Source organism: Petaurus breviceps, unplaced genomic scaffold (genome assembly GCF_028583685.1).
Source record: "Petaurus breviceps papuanus isolate PSGF00001 unplaced genomic scaffold, PetGlider_PUasm1.0 90865, whole genome shotgun sequence".
Classification (NCBI taxonomy): domain Eukaryota; kingdom Metazoa; phylum Chordata; class Mammalia; order Diprotodontia; family Petauridae; genus Petaurus; species Petaurus breviceps.
In genome coordinates, this window is record NW_027187367.1 from 4,404,543 (window position 1) to 4,417,116 (window position 12,574).

At 38.2% G+C, this 12,574-nt stretch overlaps 1 protein-coding gene across 11 annotated transcripts in view; it reads right to left on the reverse strand.

Moving 5' to 3' along the window:
• The window catches only part of LTB (lymphotoxin beta), a 61,788-nt gene that overhangs the window by 45,281 nt on the left and 3,933 nt on the right, over positions 1 to 12,574 (reverse strand). For 5 of the 11 annotated variants that reach the window (XR_011165490.1, XR_011165485.1, XR_011165483.1 and 2 more), the window contains exons 2-3: positions 12,024 to 12,162; positions 9,601 to 9,722 (exon numbers count right to left, since the gene is read on the reverse strand). The gene's annotated coding sequence lies outside the window, so the exon portion shown is untranslated. The other 6 variants (XR_011165486.1, XR_011165493.1, XR_011165492.1 and 3 more) reach the window with 6 other exon arrangements.

The following is a 12,574-nucleotide window of genomic DNA, read 5'->3' on the forward strand; positions in this document are numbered from 1 at the left end:
GTCTGATAAACCATAATCGAACACACTGTACTGACTCCAACATAGTGATGTCATTTTGGTACTCTTTGAGAATGAAGGACAACAAGCAACCAACCAACACAACTGGCTTTCTTCTTCACTTTGAAACAAACTGATATGTCACCATCTCTCTAACCACTTAACTAAAAAGTTGAACTAGTCAACCAATTAAGTTTCTTAGTAGCCAAATATTCTTCTTCTTCTTTTTTTTTGGTCTTTATTAATTTGTTTACATTTAGTTTACAAGATTCATTACCACAATTCCTTGAGTTTCAAATTTTCTCTCCCTCCCCTCCCCCTCCCATGGTGGCATACAATCAAGTATAGTATCCGCAAATACTTTCACATTAGGCATTAGTCAGGTTATAAAGAAGGATTGTAACAGAAGGAATGAAAAATGGGAAAGAGGAAACAAAATCAGACAAGAAAATAGAAAAGGGAAGGTAGTTTGCTTCAATCTGGGTTCAATCTCAGTTCTTTCTCTGGATGCAAACATCTCTCTCCATCGTGAGTCTTTTGGGTTTAACTTATGCCTCTGGATTGCTGAGAAGAGTCCAGTTTATCAAAGTTGGTCATCACACATACATTCTGTCTGTAATTGTGTACAAATTCCTCCTGGCTCTACTCTTCTCACTCAGCATCAGTTTGTATAAGCCTCTCCAGGTAAATATGAAGTCCATCTGCTACTTGTTTCTTATAGCACAATAGTATTCCATAACATGCATATACCACAACTTGTTCAGCCATTCCCCAATTGATGGGCACCCCCTTAATTTCCAATTCTTTGCGACCACAAAAAAAGCTGCTATAAATATTTTTGTACATATAGGTCTTTTTCCCACTTCTATGATCTCTTTGGGATACAATCCTAGAAGTGGTATTGCTGGGTCAAAGGGTATGAAATTATTTATAGCCTTTTGGGCATAATTCCAGATTGCTTTCCAGAATGGTTAGATCAGTTCACACACTCCACTAGCAATGCATTAGTGTTCCAATTTGTCCACATCCTCTCCAGCATTTGTCATTTTCCTGTTTTGTCATCTTAGACAATCTGACTGGTGAGATGTGGTACCTCAGAGTTGTTTTGATTTGCATTTCTCTAATCAATAGTGATTTAGATCATTTTTGCATATGCTTATATCTCTAATTTCTTCCTCTGTAAACTGCCTGTTCATATCCTTTGACCATTTATCAATTGGGGAGTGGCTTGTATTCTTATAGATTTGACTCAATTCTCTGTATATTTTAGAAATGACTCCTTTATCAGTGACATAGGTTGTAAAAATTCTTTCCCAATTTTCCACTTCCCTCTTAATCCTGGTTACATTAGCTTTGTTTGTACAGAAGCTTTTCAATTTAATGTAATCAAAATTATCCATATTGCATTTTATAATGTCTTCTGATTCTTGTTTGGTCATAAAATCTTCCCCTCTCCACAAATCTGACAGATAAACTATTCCTTGCTTTCCCAGATTGCTTAGAGTATCAGCCTTTATACCTAGATCATGAACCCATTTAGACTTGATTTTGGTATATAGTGTTAGATAATGGTCTATGCCCAGTTTCTGCCATACTATATTCCAGTTTTCCCAGCAGTTTTTGTCAAATAGTGAGTTCTTATCCCAAAAACTGGGGTCTTTGGGTTCATCAAACAGTAGATTACTTTAGTCGTTGACTGCTGAGACCCATGTACTCAATCTATTCCATTGATCCACTACTCTATTCCTCAGCCAATACCAAGTAGTTTTGAGGATTGCTGCTTTATAGTACAGATTAAAATCTGGTATAGCTAGTCTATCATCCCTAGCATTTCTTTTCATTAATTCCCTTGATATTCTGGACCTTTTGTTCTTCCAAATGAATTTTGTTACTATTTTTTCTAGCTCTACAAGGTAGTTTTTTGGTAAACTGATTGGTATGGCACTACATATATAATTTAATTTAATTTAGGTAAAATTGTCATTTTTATTATATTAGCTAGACCCAGCCATGAGCAATTGATGTCTTTCCAATTAGTTAGATCTGACTTTATTTGTGTGAAAAGTGTTTTATACTTGTGTTCATATAGGTCTTCGGTTTGTTTTGGCAGGTAGATGCCCAAATATTTTATAATGTCTACAGTAACTTTAAATGGGTTTTCTCTTTCTATCTCTTGCTGTTGAATTTCATTAGAAATATACAGGAATGCTGAGGATTTATGTGGGTTTATTTTATATCCTGAAACTTTGCCAAATTTATTTATTGTCTCAAGTAGTTTTTTACTTGATTCTCTAGGATTCTCTAAGTATATCATCATATCATCTACAAAGAGTGATAGCTTAGTCTCTTCTTTGCCTAATTTGATTCCTTTGATTTCTTTTTCTTCTCTAATTGCTACTGCTAACATTTCTAGTACCAGACTGAATAGGAGCGGTGATAGTAGCCATCCTTGTTTCATCTCTGATCTTATTGGAAATGCTTCTAGCTTCTCCCTATTACATATAATACTTGCTGATGGCTTTAAATAGATGCTACCTATTATTTTAAGGAAGGCTCCATTTATTCCTATTCTTTCTAGTGTTTTTAATAGGAATGGATGTGGTATTTTGTCAAAAGCCTTTTCTGCATCTATTGAGATAATCATGTGGTTTTTGCTAGTTGTATTGTTGATATGATCAATTATACTGATGGTTTTCCTAATATTAAACCATCCTTGCATTCCTGGAATAAGTCCTACCTGATCAAAGTGTATTATTCTTATAATAAGTTGCTGTAGTCTTTTTGATAATATTTTATTTAAAATTTTTGCATCTATATTCATGAGGGAGATTGGTCTATAATTTTCTTTCTGTTTTATCTCTTCCTGATTTAGGTATCAGTACCACATTTGTGTCATAAAAATAATTTGGTAGAACTCCTTCTTCACTAATTTTCCCGAATAGTTTGTAGAGTATTGGAATCAATTGTTCTTTAAATGTTTGATAGAATTCCCAAGTAAATCCATCTGGCCCTGGAGATTTTTTCGTAGGGAGCTCACTGATGACTTTTTTGATTTCTTTTTCTGAGGTTGGGTTATTTAAGTAATTTACTTCCTCTTCAGTTTTTTGGGCAACCTATATTTTTGTAAATATTCATCAATTTCACTAAGATTGTCAAATTTATGTGCATACAACTGGGCAAAATAATTCCTAATTATTATTTTAATTTCCTCTTCATTGGTGGTAGGTTTACCCTTTTCATTTTTGATACTCATAATTTGGTTTTCTTCTTTTTTTTTATCATATTGACTAAGGGTCTATCAATTTTATTGTTTTTTTTTTTTCATAAAACCAGCTCTTAGTTTTATTTATTAATTCAATAGTTTTCTTAATTTCAATTTTGTTAATCTCTCCTTTGGTATTCAGTATTTCTAATTTAATATTTAATTGGGGGTTTTCAATTTGTTTTTTTTCACACTTTTTCAATTGCATGCCCAATTCATTTACCTCTCTTTTCTCTAATTTATTCATGTATGCATTCAGGGATATAATACTTCCCCTAAGAACTGCCTTTGCTGCATCCCACAAATTTCGATATGTTGTCTCATTATTGTCGTTCTCTTGAATGAAGTTACTGATTGTTTCTATGATTTCTTGTTTGACCCACTCATTCTTTAGGATTAAATTGTTTAGTTTCCAATTAATTTTCTTTTTTTTTTTGTAAGCAATTGGGGTTAAGTAACTTGCTCAAGGTTACATGGCCAGTTATTTCTGGGTGTGGTGCTAAGTATCCGAGCCTGGATTTGATCCCCAGGTCATCCTGACACTGGAGCTGGTGTTCTTACTCGCTGAGCCACCTGGCCGCCCCTAAGCAATTGGGGTTAAGTAACTTGCTCAAGGTTACACGGCCAGGTGTTTCTGGGTGGGTGCTAAGTGTCAGATCCCGGATTCAATTCCCAGGTCATCCCGACACTGGAGCCGGTGCTCTTACTCGCTGTGCTACCTGCCTGCCCCTTCCAATTAGTTTTCAGTCAGGCTTTCCATAGCACTTTAATGCATACGATTTTTATTGCATCATGATCTGAGAATAATGCATTTATTATTTCTGCCTTTCTGCACTAAATTGTGAGGTATTTATGTCATAGTACATGGTCAATTTTTGTGTATGTGCTATGTACCGCTGAGAAGGTATATTCCTTTTTATCCCCATTCAGTTTTCTCCAGAGATCTATCATACCTACCCTCTCTAAAATTCTATTCACCTCATTAACTTTTTTCTTGTTTATTTTGAGGTTGGATTTATCAAGCTCACAGAGGGGGAGATTAAGGTCTCCCACTAGAATAGTTTTGCTATCTATTTCTTCTTCTAATTCCCTTACCTTCTCCAGGAATTTGGATGCTATACCACTTGGCGCATATATTTTAAGTAATGATATTGCTTCATTCTCAATGGTGCCTTTTAGCAGGATATAGTTTCCTTCCTTATCTCTTTTAATTAGATCAATTTTTGCTTTTGCTTTATCTGAGATAAGGATTGCTACCCCTGCTTTTTTTACTTTAGCTGAGGCATGATATATTTTACTCCAGCCTTTTACCTTTACCCTGTGTGTATCCCTCTCTTTCAGATGTGTTTCTTATAAACAGCATATTGTAGGATTATGATTTTTAATCCATTTGGCTATCCGCCTCCATTTTATGGGAGAGTTCATTCCATTCACATTCACAGTTATGATTATTATCTGTTTCTTTCCCTCCATCCTATTCCTTCCCCTGTTAATGCTTATATTTTTTCTCCCCTTCTCCCTTCCCCACTTTAATAGTTTTCCTTTTGACCACCGCCTCCCTCAGTATTCCCTTATCAGACCCCCTCCCTTTTCCTCCCCTTCTCCCTTACTTCTTCCCTCCCTACTAACCACCCTCCCCCCTTTCATAGCCCTTTCCCCCTCCTACTGCATGTAGGATATTTTTATGTATGTTATTTCTTCTTTGCATCAAGAGTGACAGGAACAAAGCTCATTCGAAGCTCCTCTCCCTCCCCTCTTTCCCTCTGATACATTTTGCGTCTCTTCTCCATAGAGTCCTATGCTTAACTGGTTGTTATTCCTTCCTTGCACCAGACCCAATGAGGGAAAAGTTCATATAATACTCATCTCCCTCCCTTCTTTTCCTCTGCTATATTGTTTTTATGCCTCTTTGTGTGGCATAATTTACCCTTTTCCATTTCATTCACCCCTCTTCTTCCATTGCAGTCCCTTTGTAGCCCTTAATAAGATTTTTTTTAATCATCATTTTGTGTAAATTATTCTCATATCCTCTACTTGTCTATAAACAGTTTGCTCTTATTAAATAACAGGGTGTGTGTATGTGTGTGTGTGTTTTCCTTGTTTACCTTTCTATGTCACTCTTGCATCTCGTAATTGGAGGTTGAATTTTCCATTGAGCTCTGGCTTTTTCATCAGGAAGGTCTGGAAATCTGTTATATCGCTGAATGACCATCTCTTTGCCTGGAAGAATATGCTCAGTCTCGCTGGGTAGGTGATCCTTGGTTGTAACCTGAGCTCTTTTGCCCTGCGGAAAATTGAATTTCACTGCCTCCACTCTTTCAGTGTAGAGGCTGCCAAATCCTGTGCGATCCTCACTGTGGTTCCTCAATATTTGAATTGTTTCTTTTTGGCCACTTGAAGTATTTTTGCTTTCACCTGATAGTTCTTGAGTTTGGCCACAACACTTTGAGGACTTTTCAATTTGGGATCTCTTTCAGCAGGTGTCTGGTGGATTCTCTCGATTTCTATTTTACCCTCATGTTCTAGTATCTCAGGGCAGTTTTCCTTAATGAGCTGTTAGAGAATGTTGTCCAGGTGCATTTTTTCATCATGATTTTCTGATAGGCCTATGATTCTCAGGTTATCTCTCCTGGATCTGTTTTCCAGGTCAGTTATTTTTCCATTGAAATATTTTACCTCTTTTTCTAATTTTTCATTCTTGTTGTTTTGTTTGACTAATTCTTGGTTCCTCATAGAGTTATTTGTTTCAATTTGGTTGATTCTGGTTTTTAGCAAATCATTTTCCTTGGTTAGTTTTTGGAGCTCCTTTTCCATATCATATACTTTTCTTTTTAAGGAGCTGTTTTCTTCATTATAATGTTTTTCTAATTCTACAATTTTTATTTTAAAAGAATTATTCATTTTTTCTTCTATCTCTCATTTGGTTTTCAAAGTTCCTTTTGAGCTCATCTAGGAGAGCTTTCTGTGCTTGAGACCGGTTCCCTGTTGATGTTTCAGCTGTGGGTGTGGAATCCACATTGTCTCCCTCTGAGTTTGGCTCCTCCCTCTAAGGATAGTATGACTCCAGAGTCTTTGTAGTCAGCTTTCTACCCATTTTGAGGCAGGGCCCTAGCCACACCCTTCCTCTAGGGTTCCCAAGCCTTTACTGTTGAGGGTTTTGCCCTGGGGCAATAGTTACTATGTTTTCAGGGTTGGGGTGGGGGTTGGAGCAGTCTGGGTTTACTTTGCCATCCTTGGAGGTCCTGATAGGGGTTTTTTTTTTTTAATTTCTGGGCTATGGAGTGGTAGCCCCAGGGGTATTTGCTGTTCTGGACAGGAGTCCTGCATTTTGTTCTTACCTAGCTCTTTCCAGTCCCAGCCCTTTGGTGAAAGGCCTGGTAGTGGCCCTTGTGGGTAGTGGCCCTTGTGGTTGGTGGCACGACTTGCCCTCCTCGTTGGTCAGGCCTCCTCACAGCCTACTCTGCGCAGTTGTTTCACCAAATATTCTTCTAATCCTCTGAACCTTTGTGGTCTTAGACTGGTTAGGAATACCTTCTCCCAGGGGCTCCCAGTCTGACAGCCACTCCAAATAATGGGGGACGGGATCCCAATAGATTCAGCAGGAATTATGATCTTATCTAAGACCAGAAAACCTGCAATATCATCTGGAAAGAATTCAAGGTCTCAGGCTTAATTGGAGTGAGAGTTGTAGAAGTTTATTGTTAAGCTTTCATGAGAAGCGGCAAGAGTTCTTTAGGGGACCTGCAAGTGAGAGGGGTACAAGCTTTTACCTTTAAAGGGTAGGGCTACCATTGTCAGGGCTGACCAGAGGGGAGGGGCCTCAGTGCATAGACAAAGGTCAGAGCTGACCAAGAGGAGCATGTGAATAGATAGTTTAGATAAGATTTGGTCCAGGCCAAGGAGACAAAAGGCAAGGACAAAGGAGGGTGTGGGCCAGGCCCAGAAGAAATGAAGAGATTAAGTAAGAACAAAGGGGTCACAGGGTGTTGCCTAGGCAGAGCGTGGGATAGGGAGAAGGGGCAGAGCTCAAGGGTGGGAAAGGACAAGTTGCAGTTACAACTTCACAGACTGGTTTTACAAGTTGGTTTTACACCTAGACCCCTGGTACCCCATCACAACCAGATTTCTTCCACCAGGTACTGAGAAGGGTGGGAGAGGAGTGGGAAGGGAATAAACATTTATATAATACCTCCTACTAGTGACTACATAGGAGGAGGCTCTCATGTCCCTACTCCTTACTTTTCTTCACCACCAGTTTTACTTTTATAATCTAGAGGAATTTTGCCTCTTCTTTGAATCTTCCCACTGGGAAGAGTCTCACTAGTTGACAAAAATTGCTGGGAAAACTGGGAAAACTATTGGGATCCCGTCCCCCATCATTTGGAGTGGCTGTCAGACTGGGAGCCCCTGGGAGAAGGTATTCCTAACCAGTCCAAGACCACAAAGGTTCAGAGGATTAGAAGAATATTTGGTGAAGCAACTGCGCAGAGTAGGCTGTGAGGAGGCCTGACCAACGAGGAGGGCAAGTCTGACAAAAAGTGGGTTTACACCAGTGCCTCACATTATTTACCAAGAGACACTACAAACTAAGAAATTTAGGTTATTTTAAAAAATGAATTAAAGGAGCAAAGAAGAAATTACCTTTCAGACTCCATGGATAGGAGAAAAGTTTATGACTAGTAAGCAAAATGCTTATTATCTCAAAGATTAAATGGTTAAATTTGATTATAAAAATTTTTAAGTTTTTGTATAAACAAATTTAATTTAGTTAAAATTAGAAAGGAAACAGGTAAATGGGGGGAAAAATCTTTACAACAAGTTTCTCTGATTGAGGTTCCCCAATTGATAAAATGGTCAGAGGATACAAACAGGTAGGTTTCAAAAGATAAAACTCAAGATATAAAAAATCATTAGTAATTAGAGAAATGCAAATTAAGCACACAGTTACTCATATACACTGGCAAAGATGATAGAATGCAATAACTAATGTCAAAGGGGTTCCGGGAAAACGGGAACATTGATGTACTGTGCTGGTGAAACTCTGAAATGATATAGCCATTCTGGAAAGCCATTTCAAACTATGCCCAAGAATATATTAAGTTGTGCATGTACTTTAACACAGTGATATCACTACTAGGTCTATACCCCTAAGAGATCAAAAAAATGGGGAGGGGGAGAATCTATATGTAAAAAAAATGTTTGTAGTAGTTCTTTTCAAAGTAGCCAAAAATGAGAAATTAAGGGACTGTCTTATTGGGGGATGACTAAGTAAATTATGGTATATATGAATATAAGGGATAAGAAATAACAAAATGAACATTTTTAAAGAAACATGGGAAGACCTCTATGAACTAATAATGCAAAGCAAACAGATCTGGAAAAACAGTTTCTACAATGACAACATAGAGAAAAACAGCTTTGAAAAACTTTAGAACCCTGATCAATGCAAAGATAAACTACAAATCCAGAGGACTGAAGATGAAACATGTCACTCACCTTCTGCCACACAGATGAAGTTAAAACACAGAAAAATTCTCAGGTGTGCAAATGTAGGAATTTTTTTTGTTGTTGGACTATTCATGTTTGTGATGAAGGCTTAGGGTTTTTGTTTATTTCTTTCCCTTTCTTCCCTCCCTCCTTCCTTTCCTTTTTTCCTTCCTTCCTTTTACTTAATGGGGGATAGTGGAAGGGCCAAATTATGGATTCATATAAAAATAAATATATAAATTTAATTTTTTTAGAGAATCTTCTCATAAGGCTAAAATGATTTTAGTAAGGCTAGGCAGAACATATTCTTCTACAGACAATAGGACTGTCCTTTGGGCATGTAGATTCTCTCTGTGACAGAGAACATTATAAAAGGAATCCTGAAAAAAAATAAAAAATAAATTTAAAAAAAGGAACCCTGGCTACAACTTACACTCTTTTTCTCTTTTTGAAATTTTCAGATTATACTTGAAAGACCACAGGTATGGCCAGATGAGGGTTTGCCAGACTACTAGTGCTGATCCAGATGGTATGAGGACAACACACAACAGTCTGCCACCCAAAGTCTGCTAAGGGCCATACCACTACTGCTAATGCTAGTGATGATGATGAAAATCATTATAATTACTAGCATTTATATAGTGCCTTAATGCTTGCAAAGTACTTTTACAAATATTATCTCATTTTATCCTCACAATAGCAAGAGAAGGTAGATGTTGTTATCCTTTCCATTTTATAGATAAGGAAATTGAGGCAGGCAAAGGTTATGTGACTTAACCGGGTTACATAGCTAGTAAGTGTTTAAAAAAGAGTTTGAACTCGCGTCTTACTGATTCCAAGTTCAGCACTCTTACCTATTCAACAACCATAAACTGCTATGAATTCTGTTCAGCAATCAGACTGGGGGTTTGGAAGGCCTCCGATCTCTCTTTTCTTCCTGAAGAATGACACAAAACCTCCTTTTCCTCTGAGAAAACTAAAAGGAAAAAGGAAAAGAAATTTATTTATTTGAATGTAAGAAACTTTCCTGACTTACATTCCTTGATTTAATATTTATTAAAACTATAATGATCCACATATCAAGTGGATCTATTTATCTATATCTGTATCTACCTATCTGATAAATTACTGCAGGAGGTTGGAAATGGAACCAAGAAAATTGTAATGGTTTCCTCTTTACCTGCTTAGAAAACTTCATCAGCTCACCTAGATCTTAGGAAGCAATAGCTTATGCAAACACCAAGTTTCATGCCTGACATGAAGGTGAAAAGCAGCCCCAGTGGAAAAAGCAGCTCAGATGATGAGGGAGGTAGTTTCAGGAGAAAAAATGGCAAGAACTATATGAACTAATGCAAAGTGAAATGAGAAGAACCAGGAAAACATCATGCACCAAAACAGCAATGTTGTAATGATGATCAACTGTGAAAGACTTAGCTACTCTGATTCAAGACAATTACAAAGCACTCATCTTGAAAAAATGCTATCTACCTCTATAGAGAGAATTGATAAACTCTGAATGCAAATTGAAATATAATTTTTTCACTTTTTAAATTTTTCTTTCTGTTGAAATATGGTTAATATGGAAATTTGTTTTGCATGATTTTACATGTATGATTGATATCATATTCATATCAATTGATATTGCTTACCTTCTCATTGGGTATGTGAGGGGAGAGAATTTAGAAATCAAAATTTAAAAAGAAAAGAATGTTAAAAATAATAATAAATTGGGGGGGGGGGTGTGTGTGTGCACGCACGTGCGCATGTGTGTTTCTAAAGCCCCACAGGATTTCAGTGTCCTTTAGTAGTCAGAGAAAATGCTGCATTCAGTTGATGGGCAGACTGCCCCACATGTGGCCTCCAGCTAGAATAGCTCGCCATCTGCTGGGTACTTCAGAAATATACTACTGACTACATTTTAACCATGGTGATAGACAACACTATAAAAAGCTAGAACCGAACATCCATATTTGTGTTCCACTGCCCATCCTGCTCCTGCACCTTTACAACCCAGCCTTGTGAAAGTCTAAGGTCTAGTAAAATAGCTATCAATATTCCGAATCCAGAGTGTGGCCCTGGGGTCCCAGAGAAAGCAGGCATAATCAGAGGGGCTTCAGCAGCTTCTGGATTCCAATTTCCTTTTCCTGATCTCTCTATCCTGATAAAAATGGCTGAGTCAATAGCAGGCCTCCCTTGGCTGTTCATGAAAGAACAGAAGAGCTGCCTTCCTGGGTCAGAATCTCCAGGGAAACTGGGAAACCAAAAGACAGCAGGACCTAAAAGGGACATCTGAGATATTTCATTCTAACCCCTTCATTCTACAGATCAGAAAACTGAGGCCTAGAGAGATGAAGCATGAAGATCATACAAGTAATATATGACCAAACTGGGATTTGAATTCAGGTCCTGTGACTCCAAGTTCCAAACTTTTTCCACTGTACTGCCTTACTTTTCTGGAGTAGGCTCTCGCCTAATGTCCCCTTCCCGTCTTAGTCCTTTCTTTCCCAGTTCTACTAAAATCTTTCCTTTCCTGAGTGAGCAGAAAATTAAGGCACCATGCCTATAGTGCCAACAGAAAGCGTACTCACAGAACACATTAAACAAAATTTGCTTACCTGACCCTTTCTGGTTACATGCCCCCACCACCCCACCTTTTCATTTCTGATCTCCCCCAAGCATATTCTTTCCCTGGACCTCCGAGCAACCTCATTTTTTTTTTCTTCCAAGTCAGTACCTTAATCACCAAAATAATTACCTAGCTTTCTTGTTCCCCTTTCTTCCCAGGATATGAATACCTTCTCCCTCCAAGTATTACCAGGACCCCAAACCCAGGCTATTCTTCCCATCCCATCTCCACCTCTAAGCTGTCTTGTCTTTTGGATCAGTGGGAACCAGGTACGTAGGTCCTAGATCTGGGAATACACTCACATATTTACTTTTCAAGGCCCTTCCTTCACATCTGTTATTAGATTTGTGTTCTTCCTCTTATGCCATAGGCCCCATTAGATGCTTCCTCCTCCCCAGACTGGCCTCTCTCATAGACTCCATGCTTTTCCTTTCACCAAACTTCTTTCCTCCTCTTTCGTGTAACTTGAGGTAAGGCTAAACATTCTTAATCAATCCCAGAATGATGGGGGACTCCTCTATGCTTCCTAGTACAAGAAGCTATCCCTTTCATTGTGGAATCCTTGGTCTATGTTTCCATTTTTGTTCTAGTGAAGATTCTCCAACTTATATGAAGTCTATACTTTATTCCTACCCATCCCCAAACACTTACATCTCATCTGACACACTCTCCTCAGACTTTATCCTCTTCTTCTCCACCTTCAACAGTTTCACTCCTCTATCCACTCTCCATTCCTCTCCTCAAAAGTTCTCATCACCAGGCCCTGGGCAATTTCCTTGAAAAGACAGACCTGAAAGGAGTAGAGAGAAGAAGGGAAGAAGTTGAAATATTGGTACCTACTACATATGAACACTACAGAAAATACAAATGAGAGAATCTGGTTAGAGTATCACAAATTCACACTGGCCTACCAAGAGTCAGAGTGGGAGCAATAGGAAGGAAAAACTTCCAGATACAGATGCAGAGATCAGTTATACCAAGGGAAAGCAGATGCAGCCTCAGGTAACTCAGTAGAGAGGTGTTTCAGGAAATAGGGGATCCACTGTCATCTCAGTCTCCCTTGGAGGGGATGGGCTGAAAAGTCCCACAAGAGGGACAAAGGTTAGACAAAACGGAGGACTCATCCATCATGTATTATTTTCCTTTTCCTTCACTCATTCTATATACCTACACCCCAAGTATAGCCCCTCCCTTAGGGTGCT